This window comes from Labrus mixtus, chromosome 2 (assembly GCF_963584025.1).
Source record: "Labrus mixtus chromosome 2, fLabMix1.1, whole genome shotgun sequence".
NCBI classification, from domain to species: Eukaryota; Metazoa; Chordata; class Actinopteri; order Labriformes; family Labridae; genus Labrus; species Labrus mixtus.
This window is the reverse complement of record NC_083613.1, coordinates 17,304,499-17,328,376: the sequence shown is the minus strand read 5'-3', so window position 1 is coordinate 17,328,376 and position 23,878 is coordinate 17,304,499. Positions and strand designations below refer to the sequence as shown.

Sequence of the window (23,878 nt, the reverse complement as noted above, 5' to 3'; positions counted from 1 at the left end):
TGCACTGGCTAAAGGTGGTGAACTATGAGAGGTGGGGTGAGGACTCTCTTCTATTACAAACCATTTGGTTATTGAAAATGTACAACTTTCATGAGTTACATGGATACACAAACACTTTATCTCTTTTTACATATACTGTAGGTGTGATTATGAATATCCACTGGGAAGGATTTTGGTGTCAGAAGTGTTCTAGTTTTCTATTGTAGGACGAGTTAGTATCTGCTATTGTTTCAGCAGACATTGGCTGTACAGTCCGTGTAGAGAGCAAAAGGGGCAGAACACATCAGCTGTTTTGAAATCTGGGAACCCATTGGCGATTGGCTAACTGTGATTTAGCTTTAACTGATATTAATACACAGATATAAGTGCAGCGAACAATCCACTCTTACTTGATCTCTCTACACTAACCCCATTCTCATTTATCATGCTGCTATTCAAACTGTAAAAAAAAAAAGGTAAAACACAGAAGAGGAAGTCTTGGCCAGAGGCCTCTATCTGTAACTGCTGGCTACACAGGAAACTCTGAAAAGTTGCCAATTGCTCCCAGAAGCTTTTGTTGGTCATTCAGTGGGGGTAAACGTTGTTTGATTTTTGACATCTAAAGCAGAGAAAAACAAGTGAAAAAAAGTGTTTCTTTAGTTTATACACAATCCGTATTATCAGCTTGAACTTTAAACATTTTCTGCCAAAACAAAAGCCCAAATACAAGTCAATGTACAGTAAACTAGAACAACACTGGTAGAGTGAACATTTAACTACATTAAAGAGTCTAATTATTCATGGTGTCAGCTTTGCCTCTTTTAATCCTAGCTTTCCTGTGTGGTTCTTGTTTGTTTTCTCTCTCTTTCAGTGTGTGCTTATCTGGGTGTGGTAAGTGATTCCACTGCTACTGCCAATCAACCTGACTACTAGCCATCCATCCACACATCAAGCCTCTGCAGTATATATATACCTCGGCTGTACAGTTCAGTCTTTGCCAATTAGCTCAGTTTGCCAATGTGGATTTTTAGTCAAGGCTGACATAAGCTTTGATTAAAGATATATCTTTGTGTTTTCTTCACTCCTGTAGAATCCTGTGTTTACCTGTGCTCTAGGTTCACTTTCAGACCGTGATCTTTGCCAGGCTGTCTCCCACTGCCCCGCTCTCTGTCTGTCTGACCTCCGACTGTCAGCTCAGTTCACCCTGCCTGCTTCACTGCAGGACACACATTGGCTCTGCTCGTCATTGTCCATCTCTAATGCTTCAAAAAGAGTTACATTCAACTGATGCAAGTCTTGTTCTGAGTCCAGAAACCAACAAAAACAATACAGGATGTTATTGTAGAGCACATCAACGTGTTTTAGTTTTCAAACACAACTTTCGCAATGTTCCAAGTGGCGTTCATACTATGGTGTTTTAGAGCCTTAAGACTTTTGGAAGTGCTGCTGGTCCTGTTTTGGATTGAAAACTCTTTCTACATAAGGGCAGAGACAGAGAATTAAGGAGAAGATGATGCAGAAACTCAATGCAAATACTGCAGTTCTGGGAGTGTTGAGCATATAAACACCCAGCTGGTGGATTTTTTTGTAACTCGTCCATTCTGACCTTATGATGGATAAGAGCTATTCCTAATTGGGTGCGTGACTGAGATGACTGCAAGCGGGTGCGTTGCAGCTGTTTGTTATGAGGCTAAGGCCCTCCTCAGCTCCACCTCTGCCTGTTTCTAGCTTGACCGAAAGTAAGGCGACCGCCATCATTGGGCTTCAAAACTCGGTTTTGCAGTCTCTGATTTTTACGAGTAACAAGTGTTGCAGAACTTTTGGTTTATGCCAGCTGCAGTTCTGCACGTAATTGTGCATTCTATAGAGCTACTAAATATGCAGTCAGCAAACTGTTATTCCAGCAACTCACACATCTAGTGACGTTACAAGCTTGTTGCTGTCTATGTGAAAGAAGCATTGCATGTTTTACAAGAACAACAATTCACTCATACCCTTTCTGTAACTGTTCATTCAATGTGCCTTTCCATACTTGTTGGTATGGACTATTTCTGGTAATGAAACGATGCTAAAATGCGATATGCTCGACAGAGATCATTACGAGGGGTAGTCTTATTTTCTGAGGCTTATATTGAAGATGTGTTCAAAGTGAAATACCCCATATGCTGTGTTGGTGCAAATTGCTTGCCAGTGTGAGCAAAGCTGTGTCCAACCTGCGTATTGAGATTGCTAAGAGGGAGGATGTTTTCTAGTGCTTTACAAGAAATCAATAAATTCTATCAGCAGAACAAGCGGCAAGCCTCAAAAGTGTAATGGAGTCAAGCCATGCAGTGCAGCTTTGATGATGTCATACTTGATTCAAGGTGTAACTGGGTTTTTTTAACTATAATTACAAATCTAATGGATCAGACAATCTTTTTCAACAAAAATCCAGTAAGTGTATATTTTAGTTATGATACAAATAAACACAATAAAGTGTTCTTGGCTGTTGAAACTTTGATTTCAGACTGAAAATATTAGACATTGTTTGATTTCTATCATTTTAGGCAGATTTTACAACACTGCAAGAAAAACTCTTCTCTTAGAGCGCAAAATGGATAATAGGCCACATGTGCTTCTGAGGCTCGATGTCTTTCTTTCTTCAAACATAATGATGTTGCACTGTTGAAACCATAAGCTTTTCTTTTTTTTTTTGCTTTTAGAGAGAAATCTCATCGCCTGAGTCGAGTTCTATTTTTGTCCTGGTCAGAGATTGCAGCTAGTAGGTGTTGAGAGAAATCAATATTGATTTGTGCTTCGACTTTCTCTCCTGATTAGTGATAGTAGCTGTCTGAATGCTACCCATCTGTGTGCTGTGTGTTTGTGTGGATCACAGAGATTATGGTTGCCTCTGGAAGATGGGGGCTTACAAATTGTGCTTGGGTGTTTTTTAGTGATCCAGAGTATTCCAGAGTGTGTCTAAACCACTCAAGTAAAGTCCTACATTGGAACTAAGAGAGATACCTTTTAATTCCTCCTTGTTCACAAGTCATTGGACTCTATTTAAAACATATTTTTGCAAAAGTTGCTTGCTGGACAATTTCTGTTTTAATCTTTGCAGACAAAATTCACTCAGTCACCGTTTTAACTTGTGCCTTTGAAAAGTAATGCACAACTATTCTTGTGTAACCTCGGTAATCTTTACCCATCTGCTGCAGTATTTGACGCTCAGCCAACAATTTTGGGGTTCTAATTTACAATTGCAAATCAATGCAAGGGATGGGTCAAACAATGTATGACTTGAGACCAGGGGCTTCTCCTACAATGATAGTTCAACAAACCCAGGGTATCAAAGCTGGTTCACCCCTATGTGCAATCCTACACTAAGCCCAGAAGTTTTTGTGTATAACTTAACCACGTATCAGCTGTCAGTCACATAACTCGTGCCAGGCTTTTAAAACGCTGCACTCTGTCGCTCACTTTATGAATGTTCATTTTGCACGGTCGTGCAGCCTTAAAGCTAGGATTTTACTAACTTTATTTATCCCTGAGGGAAATTCTGTCTTACACTGTTATTGAGAGATGTTCTTCTCACACACACAGGCCCAAATTACACAAATGCAAAAACAGGACCTGTGGACATTAATGGAGAAATGTCAGAGTGGGACTGCTACACAGGGAGCAGGCCAGAGCGGTTGGGGGTTCTGTGCCTTGCTCAAGGGCACGTCGGCAGTGCTCGGTAAGTGCCCTGGCACCCCTCCAGCAACCAGACCAACTTCAATAATATGGTCCGCATCGGGGCTTGAACTTCTCTGCTTCCCAACCCAAGTCCCTACAGACTAACACCGAACTTCCACCAGACCGTGTGCATTGCGTGTCCGCTCTGGTCCGTTTCGGCTGCGTGCACCCCCGTCCGTCAACACCCACCGGCTGCGTTCTCCGTCCGCAGCACGGAGAGCACAGCCGTCAGCTTGAGTGCCGAGACAAAGGAATTCCCGCGATAATTTAACAAACTAACTTGTGACAGTGCGAGATAATACGATGTATGTGGTATAAAACTCTTTATAAACCTTATAAACACATAAACAAACACACAAACGGTCATTTTTCTGAACCGTTACAACGGAGTGTTTTATTTTGAAAATTATTTTTAGAATTATAAAGATGTTTTAATGTTGTATCGGTGTCTGACTTCCCGTCACTCTTGTTCTTTTGTGTTCTAAATTGATGCGGCGGGCTCCGGCATCCGGCAAAAATAGAAACCTACGTAGGCCTATCTGCTGCGGAGGGCACTGGACTGCCGGAGCTCAGACAGAGCTGAGACGCAGCGCAAGCAGACCCAGTGGAAGCACACACATTGAATAAAATGAAAACCTATCACCTCCGCTGCCGGACCGGAGCGGTGACGGACCGGACACGCATCTGGTGGAAGTTGGCCGTGAGCTACTGCCGGTTTGACTCCCTTTGTTGTGAGTGACATCTGAGTGTAGTAACTGAGAAACAAACAAAGCATTTTCCAAAGCGTACCGTAATGAAAATCCAAGAAATTATAAAAGAAGAAAAAATTATGTCTTCAATTGTTTTCATTATTCCTGTTTTGTTTTGTTTTACCACAACAGCGTTTCTCTAAGCAGAATCGTATCGTAGCCCTAGAAAATCAAGTCGGATCGAATCGTCTTGTAAAGGAGAAATGTTTACCCCTATTGCTGAGACTTGTCCCCTTTGACTTCAGTTGTCAAGCTTCCAGGCAACCACATCCCCAAAATGTCTAGAAATTATAGACTTGTTTTCTCCTCTCTTGATTCCGTTAATTACACATAATTGGACTTTGTCCTTTGCAAATTAATTTCCCCTATGTCCTCCTTCTTTAATTGCCAATGTTCAGTCTCAGAACTGTCATTAGTGATGTTTGTTAGCACAGTCTTGTTTTTTTTTCCGTAGCATTTTAAAAGGTGTTATTAAGTAATGCATTTGGCTTTGTGGAACCTGCAGATAGTGTTCAGCATTCTTCAGGGCTCTCCTGCACCTACGTTTTCTTCCTCCCCTCATTAGTTTGTCTTCTCCCTCCTGTAATCTGCTTTCGGTTTCATTTTTGTTTCTTTGATCATGCCCTTTCTCGCAGTTTCATTTGACTGACTGTGTTCCCAAGGGAGCTTATATCCAACCCAGTGGAACATCACATGTATATAATGTAGACCCTATGGTGTTTTTTTTGTTTAAAAAAAAAAAAAACATCATATCGCATGATGTTTTCGATCTAAGTTTTTATTTTACGTTTTTTTATAAATTGAATTATACATGCCCTCTGGACCCACGCAAAGAAATGCAGGCTGACCTTGAACCATGAGAAAAACCAACTGAAGCATGTGTTGGATATAGTATACATTTGTGTGTGTGTGTGTGTGTGTGTGTGTGTGTGTGTGTGTGTGTGTGTGTGTGTGTGTGTGCATGTGTGGACTTCTACTCCTGTGTTTGACTCCTATTGCCTGTTCACCTGTTGCCCCCATAGAAGATTTATGAATGAGGCCTGTGGGCATTAATATACCTCTGCCTGCTGATAGTTACACAGTCATATTTCAACGCCAGAGAGGAGAGGAGGTGGACTTTATGAAATCCAACTCGTATGGAATCTGTTATAATGTAGTATAATGCAAAAATATATTGATGACAATGAAGGCAGTAGACGCTTTGATAGATAGGATATAAATGAATCTTTACTCATGCGCTTCGATTTGCTTAAAAAAGAAGATGAAATACGAGTATTTATGTCAATAGTGAAAGCAGATGATGGTAAAGTAAGCGATGGCAATATCAAATGTAGAGCTGGAATCATTGTCGGATTGATCGGTTGATTGTTCAATAGAAATTCTGGCTTCTGATAATTGATTAGCTGGTTAATCGATTTAAAATAATATTTAATTATTTCTCTTTAAGCTTCCCAGGTGACAATTTTTCCTGCGTTTCCTTTTTCTTCATGTTGTAGTTATGAATATTTGGGGGTTCTGAACTGTAAAAATACTTTACATTCTCTCCTTAATAATAATAATCAGTGGGAGTGCTGCAGAATAGTTGTGAACATAGTGAGCCGTTTTCTGATGTTCTAAAGATCAAAAGCTCAATCACTTTATCAAGAAAATGATTAGCAGAATAATCCATTGAGGAAATAATTGCCAAATCCCTTATTAATGGAAATGACAACATTGATGATAATGTAGATGATAACGAGGAGATAATAAGAGGGTAAGGTTGATTAAAAAAAGGACTAATGATGATTAGATATAGAGGTAGGGAATATTATATGAGTCACGTATAAAAGGGGGATTTTGACATCAATATGGTGATGATGATGATGATGATGGAAAGTATAATGAGTAAGTTAGTGGTGGTGACTTTGATGGCACTGATAAAAGAGTTAGAATTAAGAAAGAAAATAATTGAGATGATTATGTTATTGCTGATAAAGAACACTGTTATATAATAAAGATGCAGTTTGTGGTGTAGGTGGGGTCAATGTAAACGGGGACAACAAGAGGGAGGATGATTGTTGGAAAGACTATAGAGAAAAAGCATTAACGAGAAGAGGGAAGTCCAATATAGTAATGTAAATGGAGGTAACAAGTTAGGAGAAAGGGGAACAAAACCTGTTAAAAATGACAGAAAGGAAAAGTTATTTGGATCAGTGTTATTAGAAACATGATGTACTTGTTTTAGTGGATGTTTAAACTCCTGTCCTAACATTTTTGTGAGCCTTTTAATAATTGGCTCTCGTTCCAGCAGTCTGCAGCATGGTCCTCCAATATCCCGACACGGCACGGCACTGAGCCACTCACGCACCATCACAACGAGATGCATAAATGAATGTATCCAACTTGCAGAGCGACTGGGAGGCAATCTCATTGGATTCAAAACATGTCATCGCTGCATGTCCATTGGCTCGCTCTGTCACATCGTATCAGTCCGGATTGCTCTCACGGTGACAATCATCCGTCCGCACGTGTATGTTGGTCTGTGGGGTCGCGCGGTGATAGCAAAAGGAGGGGTTTAAGAGGGTGCCCTATCTGGGTGAGGGTGTGTTCCCCGTGGCCAGATGGGTCGCCAACCGTCAACCTAAGATCATCCTGATCAGTCGATGAGATGACAGCGAGTAAGAGCGCGGGACCCGCAGCTTTGTGCGTCAGTGCGCATTGGAGAGGCGATAAATCAAACGCCTGGCAGAGAGTGCTGGTGTAGGACGCCATCACCCCCCCTCCTCTCTTTCCCTTTCTTCCCCTCTCACCCCCATCTCCCCCTTCGCTTTCTCATCTGCCATCTCCCCTCTCCATGTCTCTCTCATCTCTCATCTCTATTTCCCCTCCGTCCCGAAAAGCGCACTCTCCTGCTGAATGAGGTTTGTGTTGCAGGCTGTAGCCTCCCTCCCTCTCTTCCGTCCTCAATAATGCAAAATGTATCGAAACAACCACTTTGATATGGAAATTGATAACTCGAGCACAGGCACTCGTGTGTGCACGCAGTTCACGCACGCATCTTTTTCAGCCATCTCTGCTGCGCACTCTCCCTTTCTCTGCAAGCAGTCACACAGTCTCTACAATGATGGTTCACACACATGCGGATTTTGCCGCTACACACACGCTCACATGCAGCCGCCTCCTCCGAGTCAACAAGCAACACCTCCCCGCTCAGAGCGCATTAGCCCGGGATCTCCTGATCCTCCATATAGAAACACACACTCTGAGGCGAAAAAGATAAAGCTGCCCTTTGGCCATCTATTAAGAATGAATAGATAGTCAATAGGTCATGCCTGCAACAATTGTTTAAATATTTAAACCCTTCTTTTATTTCCGTTGTTTTCTTCTCCAAATCTTCTCCCTATCCACTGTCCATCCTCTACTTCTTTATGCCATAAGTGTCAGAGGACTGGACCCTCAACCCAACAACGACGCGGGACCATCTGAAGCTTCATGGTCACAAGAAAAAAGAGCATTTGGGGGAAACAAGTAGACTTAAGCCTGCTCCACACTTTTCCTTGCGATCCACGAAACCACGACCCAATAGCGTGGCCTCACGCGTGTGCCGCGAGCGCGCACACCATGCATCCCACAAGTGCAGAAGCACACCCATTCCTTTTCCAAAACATATTCAGCTGTTGAGCCCAGCTTGGACACCACACAGCGTAGGTTTTTAACTCACCTTACCTTGATCGGAGTCTGGGTTTCAGCGGGGATGAAGAGGCAGCATGCAGCTTTACGGTCCGTTCTGCAGCGGCACAGACGGAGAAAGCGAGAGTATTATCCCTGGGCAGCGGCGGAGGTCCGTGCGTTCCAGCAAAGAGAGAGAGAGAGAGAGAGAGAGAGAGAGGAGGGAGAGGGGAGAGAGAGGGTACGTAAGAGGAGGGATGAGAGACAGAAGAGAGAGAGTGAGGGGCAGAGGGGTGATGTTGAATCGGGGTAACAGCCGTTCCTCATTTCATAAGAGTGACAAGAACCTGCAGGAAAAAAAAATAAAAAGCTTAAAAATGTCGGATGTGCATGTTTGAAATGCCAAAGGAAGCCCGGCTTAAATATCACAGTAATATTCCCACCGGGACTTCACGCATCTGTGATTCTCTGAAGACCGTTTCTGTCGACCTTGTGTTAATTGAGCTATTTTTATCCCCACCCAAATACCCATAATAATCCATTCCTGTCTTGCATATATTATGTTTGAGCTTTTTTTTTTTACTCTTACTGTAAAGACAATTTTCAGAAATATCATACAGCAGAATAGACTCCTTCTCCAGCTAATCGAATCAATATGGCATTCTAGTGGAAGCATTCGCCGTAATTCTTTAGACATAAAGAATTACGAGAGGGAAGCTGCAGCCCACTCAAGTCTCCAGAGGCGGAAATAATTACATAATGTTCAGGCTCAGAAAGTGTGCGGAGTTTCGGGGGGAAGCACCGCCCTTTCTCCATCACTTCTGCAACTTATTGCCTGCCTCCTCACGCAGCGGCGCGCAGCTGATTTCCAATCTGGGCACGTAGCAACGCGCCTCAGAAGTGCGCGTCAGTGCAAAGGGGCAGGGAGGCAGGTTCTCTGTGTATGTCCTTCTCTCACACACACACACACACACACACGCAGAGAGCGGAGGCTCGGAGAGAAAAGAGGGAGATCCAAATGTGCAGCTGACGTCATTGCTGGTCAGCTTCAGAGCTATCGATTTGCTCCAGTGTCATTTGTGCATGAGTATTTTTTGAGCGTGTGTGTCCCACTGTCCAGAAACCCACACATTAGGAGGGACAGAGAGAGCGAAGTGAGCCCAGACACACCATTATGTCACATGTCTTTACCCTGTGATGGAGCACCTCTCCAAAGAAACCCAGACTCATCATCTTCTTCAGCTCTCTGTTCTCATCATGAACCAGCATTGAGCAGCAGAACTTGACTGAATACCTTCACACACGCAATCACATGGAGCTCATTATTAACAGGGGGATTACCATTACTGTGGGAGTGGGGTCATTTGGACACAACACACAGAAGCATTCAAATAATCAGCTTTGATCTGTAGCAACAAAAGCAGGTTAGGTCATTTACTTAGATGGTTTTAAAAAGTTTAATCAATGTGCACATGAATTTGCACTATGAAAGTAAAGTGCAAAACCAACCGTGTCGGTAACACGTATTGTGGCTCTATGTTGTTAAGATAACAGTACTGTAATATCATTATATTGACAAGCCAATGACAGAGGCTGGCAAAAAAAGGAATGTGATTGTGGCTAGGACCTTCTTGTTGTAGACATCACTTTGTATCTTTTAACTCTTTAAGAATTAAAAGTGAAGAAAAGTGAACATTTTCCAACGGCAGAGACTCTCAAACCCAGTAAACAGAGAGAGCCAACCACGTTAGATCAGGCACAAAAAAAGTGTATATACTGTATGTGGGCTCAAGCATTGGAAGTGGGACTGCCCCCCAAAATACTGTAAGATGGAGATGAGATTTATTTTTGTGAAGTTTTATTTTATAGATCTTTACTTTTCTCAGGTTGAGATAATATACATTATTTGATTTAATGCTAATTTCATTTATATTTACAATTTGTACTTTACAAGAGTATCTGTTTGATATGATGCACTTTGCCTTTGAGGTTACCCATGGTTACGGTTGGAGGAGTGATATTGCTTTAAGACAAGTAAGGTGTCACTGTTGTTGTTGGTCAGTATGTCATGCTTTGTTATGGACGGACATTAAAAGTATGAGACGCACAGCAGAAGTTGTCCCCGTGCTTTTACTTACCCACACCCAAATATATATATATTTAATTAAGTATGTTTAGTGTTATAGTTAACGGCAAGACAACTGAGGATAATCAACATCATCCAAGAAGCGCCGTTACAATACCAATTTCAAGGCAGCCCAGACAGAGACAACTTGGCTGGTTGGTGCCAGCAGATTAGGCAAGACTGAATCATTTAGACAAGTTGATAAATGAAGCTTTGAAAGAAACAGGCATAAATGTCATGAAAGAAATCGAAATAACCATTGGGGAAATTTCTTCACCTTAACTGTCCCATGTTGGCATTGTGATTCCAAACTTAGATTGTAAGAGCACTAGTATTCACTTTACACTATTCTCATTTGGTGTACATTCCTGATAAATGTGGATAAAAATGAAAATATTCCAGAAAGTATACATTTCTGCATAGGCCTGCTTATTGCTGTACATGCAGAGGTTGGAACAGGGTACATCTGGATTGGCAGGTACAGAGTCATCAGCTTTTGTCTCTAGTGGTAAGACTGAACATTACTAAAAAACCCAACATAATCTCTTTCCAGATACATTGTTGCATTGATTGTAATTTCAACTCCATGCACATGTTCCTCCTCAATATTTTATCCAAACTATATAGACCTGGCCTGGTCTCTCATCTGGTGTTCATAGTGAACTACTTCTTCATCTGTTCTTAACTGGTTTAGTCATCAGTCCAGATGTTCAGTTGCCCTCAGTTCATTTTGTTATGTAACTCTAGTATTGCATAAGTAAAGGTTACCAAAACTGTGTCCAAGGAATGAGTTACATCAGTCTGTCTGAGGTTTTAAAAACAACCCTGATGTGTGTGCCTGGTAAGTTTGAAAATAAACGTGCCAAACAATTCAACGGTTGCTTTTTTTTTTTTTTTTTTTTAAACCTTCATGAAGGCCATAGACCAAAATCAGTGATCAAGCTTCAAAATGCAATCATGCTTTAGTCTAACATTAAAAATATGTTATTTAGCCTTCAAAAAAAGGTTAGTGTATTTCCAAGAATGTGACAAAAATATAAATGAAGCAACATAAACTGAAATATTTTAGGCCATAATCCTCCAACATTTTTTTTTTTTTGGGGGGGGAGGGGGAGAACAAAATACTGGAAGCTTGGGAGTCCCGGATAGTGTATATAGTCAGCATCATGGAAAATATTATGCAACTATAGCTTACTGGAAAAAGTGTAACATCCAACTTTGTGAGGGTGTCCTATTTGGATGAGGGTTTGTTCTCTGTGACCAGATCGGCCACCAACCGTCAAGATCATCCTGATCAGTCGGTGAGATGACAGCGAGTAAGAGCGCGGGACCCGCAGCTTTGTGCGTCAGTGCACATTGGAGAGGCGATAAATCAAACGCCTGGCAGAGAGCGCTGGTGTCTCTCCTTCCCCTGATGTCTTGTGTGTGCTGGTATATGCAAGTCTGTGTGTGCATATTGTGCGCGCGTTTGTTTGAGTGTGTCTGAATGTCGGTCTAAAAAGAAATGTTGATTCAAACCATAACTCACAGAAAGGAAACAGAATTTCTACTCTGTAGCGGTTTTCACAAATCCAACCTGAAAAATACCCAAAACATTTCAAGACAGCCAGCCCCTGAAATCCATTTCTAAGTTGCTTGTATATATACACGTCTCTCGCAGTGTCAAGTTTCCCTTGTCAGACGGGGGTAGGAAGTCTCAGGAGCCAAGACATGACATAAATAAGATGCTGCGGAAATCCGAGCAAAGCCGCGGTTTGTCATCAGGCATGCCAGGCAACTGCTTGGGGCTCCAGGCCAGTAGGGGGCCACCAAGAGCTGACAGACTTTAACCACAGCAGTTGCCAAAAGCGTGGTAACGACAGAAGGACACCTCCCTAAGGGGGCCCAATATGACAGCACTAGCTCTGTCCCGCTAAGCGTGGCATGCATTTTCACCGAAGTGATAATAGTCACCGAAGGAAAATTTAGAGGAATTATCCTTCCGGGGGTGAAAAAATAAAAAGAGAAAGCGGGAGACAAGTAAGCGTCCGGAAACTGTTAGACATAATGGGGATGAATGCTGGTTGGAGGGGCCTCCATTAGACTCTAGAATCGCCACTGAATCCGAGACAGTGTATGCCTTTATTTAATTTGTATTTGATGTATTCACAGTATCAACAGTTTGTGTGGAATGTAACTGTCCTCCCTACGTGTGTGGGTACGCAGTTCGACAGTCAGCCAAACTCGACTCAAATGATGAGTGAGTCAGGTTCTCAGTTGATTTTGTTTATTCATCAAGGTTGAATTCAGAGTGAAAACTATAACAAAGAAAACACACAGATTAGCAAGGTGTTATAAATAACCTCACATAATTAAATAATCAATTTCACTTGTAATACAATTATAAAATTAATGCTAAGCTAAATGCTAAGCTAAGCTATGGGCTAAACTAAGATACATGCTAAGCTAAATTCTATGCTAAGCTATGGGCTAAACTAAGCTACATGCTACGATAAGCAAGTCAAAAATACAGATTCTGCAACAACACTCTGTCAAAACAACTCAGGGCTGGCCACCGCCGCAATCATACATAATAAATGACTTACAGCCGTTGCTGTCTTAAGCACCACAAGTCAGTTCATTGTTGAGCTTCTCCAGGAGTTGGCACATGTGTGCTCTGACGATGACAAAAGGAAGAACCTCCAACTTCCTGTTCCTTTTATAGAGTGCACACTTCCTGTTTCCTTTGAAACAAGTGCACTTCCTGTATGAGTTTTTTTGCAGGCCAACAGGTGGTGCCATTGCAACACATGACAGAACATGGAACCTTCGGATCCTGTAGAGGAGCACCATGTCCCAGTATCCCAATGGATTACAGACTGGAAGACCCTGAAGGGACTTGTCCTGGATTAGCTCCTGTTGATGTTCAGGCTACTCTTAGATCCCCTGCACTTTGCCCACCAGGCCTGACTGGGAGTCAGGGATGCGATCACTTTCCTTCTGTACCGAGTCTAGACTCACCTGGACAAACCAGAGATCACTTTGTGATCACTTTGTCACATGGTGTGAGCAGAACCGTCTCCATCTCAAGTTGACAAAGATGAAGGAACGGATTGAGGATCTGAGGAGGGTAAAGGCACTGGGGTTGCTGGAATCTGAGGTCCTTTAATATCTGCAGGACGACACTTAGGATGTTTTACGAGTCTGTGGTGGCCCGTTCAATCCTCTTGGCTGGGGCAGCAGACTGAGGGAAGCTGACTCCAACTCCAGCAGACTGAACCAAAAAAGCAGTGACGCTGTGGGGGTGGAGCCGGACTCTGATGCTGGCTTCAGAAAAGAGCATGCTGTCTAAGTTGCGCGTCTTCTTGGACAATGTCTAGCACCTACTCCACCACGTGCTTTTCAAACAAGACAGATACACCTTCCTGTTTGTGTAAAAGGTACCGTGGAGAAATGGTGGGATGAAGTTGTTCTGATGGTGAGCTGGCAGTAGAAGTAGCAACAGAGGCAAAAAGATGTCTGCTTATCAGGAAGGCCAGCATGACAGACCAGCACCATATGTGAATGTAATGCTCATGGATTTTGCCAACACGTCATGGCTCTTTTGCAAAAGCAACACTGTGTTAAATTACACACACAATATGACAGTGCTTTCTGGTCTAGTGTAAAAGTATAAAAGGCATTACAATGCATCATCCCAAACCTGGACTTTTCTTCTTAACAAAAATTGTATGAGACCCCACAAATGACGACAAATAATGATAAATTGAACAGTTATGTTCATTTACTATTTGGAGGGCCACAATATGACCAAAAACAGCACACCACACACTAACAGATTCCACTCATGAACAATTAGAGTCCAGATGCCCAAAACTGGAAAACCTGCAAAATCTCTTGCATTCAAATTCAATTCTAAAGTAAAAAAAAAAAAAAAAAACATGGTGGACACCAGTCAGGAATTTACAATGATCACTTTTGACGACTTTTTACAGAAAATTAACAAAGAATAAAAAAAAAAAAAAATCATGGATGAAGTCGTGAAGACGCCATGAACATGGTCTGTCAATGTAACGACGGAATAAAAATTGATTTGCTGCAGTTGTTCTTCCTTCTTGCCTCCCATTTGGCTTTCATTTCCTTCCATGTGACAATCCGACAGAGTGCGAGCTCTGCTGTTCTCGAGGTTCCCCTGACACAATAGGATATGGAATGGTAAATATTCAACGTGTAATATTTATGGATTTAAATCGATTCAGTGTCCATACAGTAACTGTCCCCACTGTCAGAGAGAATGACCCACACTGCTCATCATGTTTCTTCCATCCATAAAATGCTCCTGTAAGTAGCAGTGGACATCCAAGTACATCTCTACACTATCACATGTTTGCTTTACAAATATGAGGTTGATGAGAGCTTTTGTCAGCCTTTATGGCATTGAATTCCTTATTCCACTCTCATATTTACGATAGAATACCTTGATGCTTACGAACCCTCCTTGAACAATGTTACCCTGTGAGCAATCAACTGGTGTAATATATTAATTTGAAGAAAAAAAACAAGTCATGCAACACATAGAAGTGCATTTTATTTACATGTGTTTAAAATGTAATTTAAAGTAATGACGTCACTAAGTTCAATGCAGCTTCACATGTGGAAATGACAGCTCCATTTCCCCGGCCAACACAGCCCTTTTTTTGATAAGACTAAAATGTGTCTGGTGGTATTATTCCTTTAAAGAAGTAATGGGGCAATGTGACATCCATAAAGGTATCTTTTTTGCCCGAGGGCTACACTATGCTTTTTAAGGACCCTGAAAATAAAAAGTCTTATTAGACAGTGAGTAATGAGCAACAAGAAGGAGGTTAATGAAAGGCAGATTTCCTCCTTAAAAACATCTGCTGTTAATTGCCAAAAGGCCTTAAAACAACTCCTGAACACTACAGAGGTACAGTGTGAGCCATAAAAGAGATAGTGAGACACTCACACACCAATTTTGTACAAACATCTGCAGCATTCAGTCACCTGTAATCGATGCCTCACTTTCACTACCTGTTACAGTTCAATATGGCTTTTATTTGGACCCATCCGTCATGATATATGGGCTAATTGTGGTGTAATTGCTTTACATTTGTTTGTTTTAGGTGAGCAATAAGGCTGGAAAGGTGTTCATGGCCTCCACATTCGTCTTGTGATGGGAGGCAATTTCCTGGCATTTCCTGGCTGCTGCTGATAAATGGATGCAGAGAGGAGGACAGGTCTCGTGCTTACACTGTCCCTGAGAGCTGATTCATTAAACAGTATTAAAGATAGACATAGGTCAGTTACATTTTTGCAAGTGAAGTTATCAAAACTGTAAATGCAAATCAAAATATTACCCAGTGTCCTGAAGTGATCTTGGAGATAAAAACACATCATTTTCCTTTGAGGTATTTTGATTCAACATTCAACTTGGAATATAAAGACATTTTGAAACAATGAAGACATTAAAGACATTCCCTGTTTATTTCCCACTGCAATTGAGCTATCGTACTTTGCGCCCCCAACAGGCCAGGAGCGTTGTATGGTCCAGTGACTAGATGTGAAGCATTCTTCTGTTGTCTTTCTTTCCTGGATTTGTGGTTTGTTCATTTTTTTTATTTTCTTTGCATCATGTCTGTTTTTGATCCATGTTTTCTGCTGGTGCAGTTTGATTCAAACATTCCTCAACGTTTATAAGTGGTCTGTATGAGCACCCAAGCAGTGATAATGAGGAACATAATGAAAATAAACCTTTCCTAAATCTCATAGAACTACTTTAAAGAGTGACCTTCTACGTGCCTATTATGTAGTGGCAAGAAAAGATCAACCATAGCAGAGATTTCAGGAAATGGTTTCCATGTATCTATTAAAGTTATCCAACAATGCAACTTTGCTTTATTACTCTCTAAGTGTTTTGTAGAAGATCGTGTTCTTTGCTGAAAACCTTTATCTTTATCCAAACTTCCACGGCAGAGTCTATTTGCAAAATATTAATCCCCCTTCAGAATCATTGCACGCTAATGCTTTGCAATAATAAGATCACAGAAGCATCTGATCTCTGTTCATTACCAGAAAACCAGGTGAGTTCTTTTCATTCTTTGTAACCCTGTGAAATGACTTTAAACGGTTGTTTCACATTTAGAAACAGTGATAGAAAAACAATCCGCACGAATAGAAATGATATGATTATGTTCCTCTCTGCCGTGAAATTGAGGCAAAGATTCATTGCCGAAGCAATAAGACTTTTTAGGAGAAATATACTTTTGGAGAGCTACAGTTAGATAAACAGCATTTTAAAAAGGCACAGGGTTAAAGTGTATCTTGTTTTCTAATGTCTTAACCATTCTATATAAGGCAATATGTTCAAGTCTATATTTGATAGTATTAGGAAAAAACATTTCTCTCTCTTTGGGTTTTACTCGTTTTCCTGGGTACCTTTCTTTGTAGGGACGCAGTCAGAGTATCCGGAGCTAAATAAGGTGAAACCCCTTTGTCCTTATTCATAACCGTCCTTGGTTCAATCTGCGCATTGTCCTGTTGTTATGGATCTCTCACTTTTATCAACAGTTCTGACACTGCTGATGTAGCTGCTTATCTGCTGTGTCTAATGTATTTAAAAGTCTTCGGCCTCCCTACGTTTTTGCCCTTTGACCTACGAGCGCAGCAGATGCCTGCAGTTGCGAGCCGTGGTGTGGGTTGGGTTTTGATTAGCCGCGTCATGCCAAAGTTCAACACTGGAGAGATGTTAAATTGGCCCCTGACCCCAATGAGAACGGCTGAATGAAGCTCCATAGGTGTTGATTTTTTAAATCCTCCCCTCACATCCTCATGCTGTCTCTGTGTCTGTTCAGAAAAATATCCACAGATGGGCTTGTTTTTTCTCTCATATAAATTACACTGTTTTACAGGTGCCTAACACGTCAGCTTCTTGTGACGGATAAACATATAAACCCATTGCACAAGAGTTAGTCAAATGTTCACAAATTATTAAACATTCATGCACATGGACCCAATTTTCCCACATTTCTCACTTTTCATTTTGAATCATTTAATTTCAATCGCAGGCATACACCTACTGTATTTTTGTGCCTGCATTAGAAAAGCCTTAAGAAAAGCTAGTGCTGTTACATATTGAAGCAGGAAGATGTGCCACAGCATTCTGTCTATGCCATGCACACCAGAGCTGATCGCACCCTCTCTTGTCAATGCCCATGTTTTAACAATTCTTTAAAACAGGTCCCAAATGAGCAGAAAATCAAGCTGGAAAGGCAAAGTAACATCTAACATCTTCTCGATGGATATATATATATATAGAGAGAGAGAGACAGAGAGAGAGAGAGAGAGAGAGAGAGAGAGATAGATAGATAGATAGATAGATAGATAGACCATAGGTTGTGTTTGCTGAACAAGTCCGGGTGAGCTGAAATGTGACAGCCTCTCTGTATGTAAACATCTCGCCCCACTCAAATTATGCAATAACCCCCGGGGCCAAAGACCAACAAGATCCTTCATCTCTCCGAGCTTTATTCAAATAAGACTCCCAGTTGAAGTTATTATGACCTCTCAAGGCTGTTGAAGAGGTTGAAAAGAGTAGTGTACAGTATAAAGAGAGCGTAGCATTAAGCATCATCCCTCCAAGCTCTGATAAAATCAAACCAGTGGTGTCAGAAAGTATAATATTGAAGTTAGAAAATCTACCCTACAGATCATGCCAAGCCATGCCTTGATTAGTAAACAAACATTTTCCCATCTCTGCTTTTTGTGTTACTTTATATAAGACTTCGAGCAGAGGCTCTTAGAAAAGCAGAAAGGATTATGAGATGACAGTGATCTCTGTAACCTTTTTCCAGAAACTTTATTCAATATTCTTATCCTTGTATTTGATACTATTGACTGCAGTGCACATGTGTAAAGGATAAGCTTGAAGCAGGGGATCTCTGGTATAACTGGACTGGCAGGGGTAAGCCCTCCCTTTCTTATTATAAACATTAACAGTATTCTTCTAATAAGCTACAAGTGATCACTTTAAGTTTTGGTGAGTAGCAACCAAACCAAATGGCTACTAGAAAAACCTACAGTAGCTCTATGTGGGCTTCTTTTTTTACAGCCCAAACACTGAAGCATCATTTTCCATAAATTTATTTTTAGTGTTCATGAGATGAGTGACAGGTTAGAAAAATAATCTGAGCAACAAATGCTTGTCCGCCATCCATTCGGTAGGTTTAAGAACGCATGTCTAAACCTCCTCTTATGATCAGGAAATTTTGGCCAAACATTGATACAAACAAAGGGCCCAAACCATTTTTTTCCTTGAGTTGTCAAAACGTAGTAATATGCGATAAATCAGCCTGAAAGTCAGAAAGTCCTTTGGTCTGAACCTTGTTCAACGGAACACACCAATGCTTTCAGCTCTATGAGGTTGTATTGCGTTAACTGCTTACATTAGTATTCATTTAAAGATGGTATGTTTTACCAGCATCACCATAATTTTCCTATTGGCATGCATGATTTTGCTATTTAGCAATAAACACTAAAGCATTAGCAGTTCTAGACAAAAGTGAGGGGATCTAAGACTAAACAAAAAGTATCCTTTGGGAGTTACGAACATGTGTTTCAAATTTTTGACGATCCAATCCAATAGTTGGGAAGATAATTCCCTGAAAGTAAAAATGTCAATGATACATTATTATTAGAGGAAAAGTGTAGGGGTTCCCTGCTTTTACTTTGCCTTGCAGATATTGAAGTTATTGAGGAAAAACTGTCTTCTTAGTGGAAGTTGAGAAAACAAATGTCTATTGTTCATTGTCTGGTGATCATGGAATCTTTTTTCCCCAAACAAGTGGAATTATTTCCAATTTTGCAACCGTGCCAACATGCATTATCACGTCAAGTGATTTCCACGGAAAAGAATACTGTTGCAGATATCAACTGAGATATTGCATGTGTTGAATGTCTTATCCTGACCTCGACACCCTCTCATATGGGAGTAGCAGTGCAAAAAAAAAAGTCATTTTTCAGTGGCGCCAGACTGTAGCAAGAGCCACCTGTCACCTTGCTGTCTCCTGTTTGTACTCGTCAGTGTCTTGCCTCTGTCAAAGTGGGAGAAAATTCAGCAGATATCCCCGGCAATCTCTTCTCACTCTCATCACACGCTCAGCGGGCACACAGAAGGCATTGTGGCTGTGACTGTTTTTCCATCAGTGAGGATTACCTCAGTGTCTGCATCCTATACACATGGACATCGGGGAAAATCTATCTAAGGTTCTGGGAGCAAGTGAGTATTCTGTAGTCCATACACTCTTGGCTCTCTAGTGCTGATGGAATTATTGTAGACCAGGGTCAGTCTCATATAGCGACACCTGTGCAATATCATGCAATTCAGAACAACAATACCACAACCCACAGCCTCAAAAATCAGCACCTCCCTCGCTCAGTCGCAACAAATACTGAACAATACAAGCTCCACTAAAGCCTGGCTCACACTGCAGGAGTTTTAAATAGACACAGGTTTGTATATTCTTCAGTGAGAGCTAGAGGTCAGATTGTAACTATGAGCATTACAGTTGTCAAGCGCACCGGTGGGGGTTGCCTCCTACCGCCACCACTACACTTATGTCCTTACGGTTCTCTCTGTGATTGTAGTCTCACACGACTTCTGCCAGACCCTTTCATAACGTAATCGTCAAGATTTTATATTCTAAATATCAAATATCGGGAGCGACCCTGCGATTGTCATGAAGGAATTAATCAGACCTCAAATCGGCCCAATTATCCTGCAGTGTGAGCCAGTCTTAAGGAACTTGGACATTTGTGAAGTAAGCAAGAAACATACTAATGAAAAAAATACAGCAAAAATTTGGCAAGTGGAATAATATGTGAGTGAAGAGTAACACTTGTTTGTAATATCAATGAAGAGCCAATGCTCAGCTTAAGTCGTCATCTTTAATAAACTTCTCTCACTCCCAGGTTTGTTCTCTGAATGTAACAGCCTTGAATCCATTACCACCTTTTTTTGCCCTTTCCATGCAGGTCATTGTTCAAATAATCAAAGCACACTGTTGAGTTTCAGAACAGAAAACCAAATGACCTTGCCTCTGGAAACATGTGTAAATTTAAGTTTAAGTTTTTCCTCCTCATTTATTCATTCATTTAGTTAGTCATCATTCATGCATGCCACCATTACCTCTCTTTCTGCTTCATGAGTTTTTACTAAACCAACCAGATGTCAACACATTCTTAATCAACCTATTACCTCCTCTCTACTGCTAACAGTTTGACGTTTAAGTTGGATCATTGCATCCCTCCTCTCCAGCTACCTCTGATCCATCTTAATAGTGTCCACTCCGAGCCCAGCTCCTCACCTCTTTAGCATCCTTCCTTCACCATCACCAGTGTCTATACTCCTTCAGAGGGGTATGTTGTTCTGCTATCGACCTCATTGCCCCTTAGAATACAACATTTTGCGATGGGGGCTCATTGCCAAGGAAAATGCTATTTTATTATCCTTTTCTTATCTTTTTGAATAATAGCTGTTCACTAATAATCAAGTCTCTACCGATTTAACTGTTATAGCCTACCAATCATCCAGGTTGTTGAATCTGTTCTAATCAGTGGCGGTTCTAGACCACTTTTACTGAGGGGGCCAAACTGGGGCCAGTTGTTTTGTCAGAGGGCAACATTAAACCCAGGTGAAAAACAGACAAAGATGATCACTTTAAAAAAATATATATTATGCCAAATAATAGCGCACATCATTAAATACCACAACATAAAATACCATGATTTATATTTGTTTCAGTATTTAATACTAGATTGTGAGTCTGGTTGTTGAGTCAAATACTGTGTATGTGTTCTTAGGGGGGCTCTTCTTTTTGGAGGGGTGGCCACAGGGGGGACCAACCTCAGTGTTACAGGGGCACTGGCCCCTGTTGGCCACTGCCTAGAACCGCCCATGGTTCTAATCACTGAAAAAAACATAAAGTGTGCAGTTTGGAAATTCTTGGCTAAAGCTTGTACAGTCTTCAGAGGTCTTCAATTGTTTAAAAATCTTTGAGTTTAATAGTAGTATATAGTATATAGAGTAGTATATTTAAAAAATTAGTATATTAAAATTAAAAAAAATAGTGTTGGCACTAAATTATGTGAAAGGATGGTGTGGATTGTGCCATCAGTCAGTTGCATGATTTCAGTGAAGTTTTACTGACAATTTTTTTCTGAGACTTTTGATTAAAAATAAACATTTGTCAAGTTCCTCACAACTACAAAAATGTTGTTCATCTTGGTTAGATAATAACCAGTACGGTCAAATCCACCACTTGTATGTTTTAGAATCAATGTTTAGAGGGGGGTAAAAGTTGCTTCAAATTATTCATAGCCATTATCTTGAAGGTGAAGATTCCTGCAATACCTATGAGACATGAGGGACCTCAGCTATGGTTAAGATTGTATTTGTGAAAAGACCCCAGTGATTTTGTCAAACTGCCACCCAGACCTCTGCTGTGGTTACAGACCAAAATCCATCCATCCAGCCATAATTCTGTTTTCTATATCAACTCAAACTGAGAAGGGTTGCAGAGGCCTTGAGCCTCTTTCAGCATGGGTTGGCACAAGTTAAGGGAGGAAGACAGACAAATTTCCATTTTGCTCCATATCCAACAACAACATAAAACAGTTGAATCTATCTTATGATTCCCAGCTTGCTCCAAAAGCAAAATGTGCATCATTATAATATAATATAGTCATAATTGTAGTTGCTCAATCAATCAACAACATCAGTTTTTTTTAAAAGTCTCAATAATATGTGTTAAAATGACATACAGTATTAACTCCAATGGCTACAGTGACCAATCTCAAGGTCGAAAAGTTGAAATCTGAGACACTTTTCAGACAGCGAAACTAGATTTGTGTGGCCTTGTAACATGGTGTGGCCCAAAAATGCAGGATGCCAGCTCAGCAAATAGTCCATGGATAAATAGCGATTTTAAAAAAAACGTCATGAGTGTTTGTCAGGTAGATGGATGGCAGGGTTAGGTGTTTGGGACATGGGGACGGTTGGGAGTACACCTCACTGACTGCACTGCAAATAGACAGCTAGAGAAATGAACTGGACTCAGCCACTATTGAGTAGAGCTCAATGGTCTGCATCACCACTTGGGATTACTGCACTCACACAAACACACACACACACACTGAACCATTTACTTACAGGTGGGTATGAAGTAGTACCAGGACAAATCCATGCGTGAGCTTTTAAAAAGGCAGGTACTTCAGCAGAACCAAACTTATTGGAGGATAGCAATCTACCTCATCTAGCAATGGGGGGGACAATGTTATTATTTTGTGCACACAAGTTAATATCTTTTGTGCACAAGATATTTTTTTACTTTTTGGAACTTCAGGGGCTCCGTAAAAATAAGTTATATTTTCCATTAAAAAAAAAAAAATTACATTGATTTCTAGATAGATGTATCTATTAAAAATGTCAATATTCAAAATTGGCTTTGACTAGACCCAAATAAATAAAAAATAAAGCACTAATTAAAACAAAACACCAGACATGAAGTATTAGGAACAAATGATAAAATCATAGACTGTACAGAATTGGACAGCACCACTGCTTCTAGGAAGTGAAGCCAAACAATTACACTACCCCTACCAACTGGCTGCAGTGTAGGTTATTAGCCCCGCCTCCTCAATTTTAACAGAAAAGAGACAGGGCAAACTTTAACGTTAACATAGACATCAAATACCTTTTTCTCAAACATGATTTCTGCTTCAATGATATATATTATCACATGGATTTGAGTTCAAGTCCTTTTTAAGAAGTTTATTTTTTACAAGTTATTTTATGCTACAAAAAGTGTGAAATGCCACGTGCACTGTGTGCACCAGATTAGCTGAGTAGAGAGGAAGATTGAGAGGTGTGTGTATCCTTTACCCCGACACAAGAATCTGTTGTGCTGTGAACAATGCGGAACTGACGTATCTTTGCCATTTTTGCCACTTAGTTGATTGTGTGTCTAGGTTAGTGGAAGCAGCATGACATCAGCGCAGTGGCACCCAGCTGATCCCTATACTGGGCAGACTCTGGCTCCAATTGAGCAATATGTCAGCGACCATCACAACAGAATATTTTGGCTTCATTTATTTGAGATGGAAAAATGTTTGAAGTGTAAAAAAGTAAAAGTGTTTTACATTCAATGAACCAAATAAAGCACCTGTGAGACAAAACAAAAGGCCAACCTTTGTGGAGACCCCAGTTTGTAGGATAAAGTTTGACTTTATAAAACAGGCTTGGTGATCTTTTCCACAGTAAAACAGATGAGCAGTAGTGTTAAGGTCAGAAAGGGTGCTGAAGGATTTGACTTTAAGCCAAGTGGTTGATACCCCAAAATGTTAAGGGTGTCACTGCATTTCCTCATTTGTAACTACCCTCTGGCCATGAGCATACGATTGTGTTTGCAGTGGGAAGATCAGAGCTAGCAAAGTCCAGATTTCATTTCAAGGGACACCTCTATCAAAGCTGCTGCTCCTTCTTTTTTTTTTTTACTTCAGTAGAGAGACAGCAAGCTAAGATCCAACAACTTAGTCCAACTGATCAAACATTTTGCTTCAACTCCTTTTTTCTGTTGTTCAGTGTTGCCCCACAGCTCAGTGACAG

At 40.9% G+C, this 23,878-nt stretch overlaps 1 long non-coding RNA gene across 1 annotated transcript in view; it reads right to left on the bottom strand.

Annotated features, from left to right (window-relative positions):
• LOC132987045 (uncharacterized) overlaps nt 1-8,280 on the bottom strand; it is a 173,749-nt gene extending 165,469 nt beyond the window's left edge. Inside the window, exon 1 of the long non-coding RNA XR_009675575.1 lies at nt 8,151-8,280. This is a non-coding gene — a long non-coding RNA (uncharacterized LOC132987045). The remainder of the gene's footprint in view (nt 1-8,150) is intronic.
• Nucleotides 8,281-23,878: the final 15,598 nt, after the last annotated feature.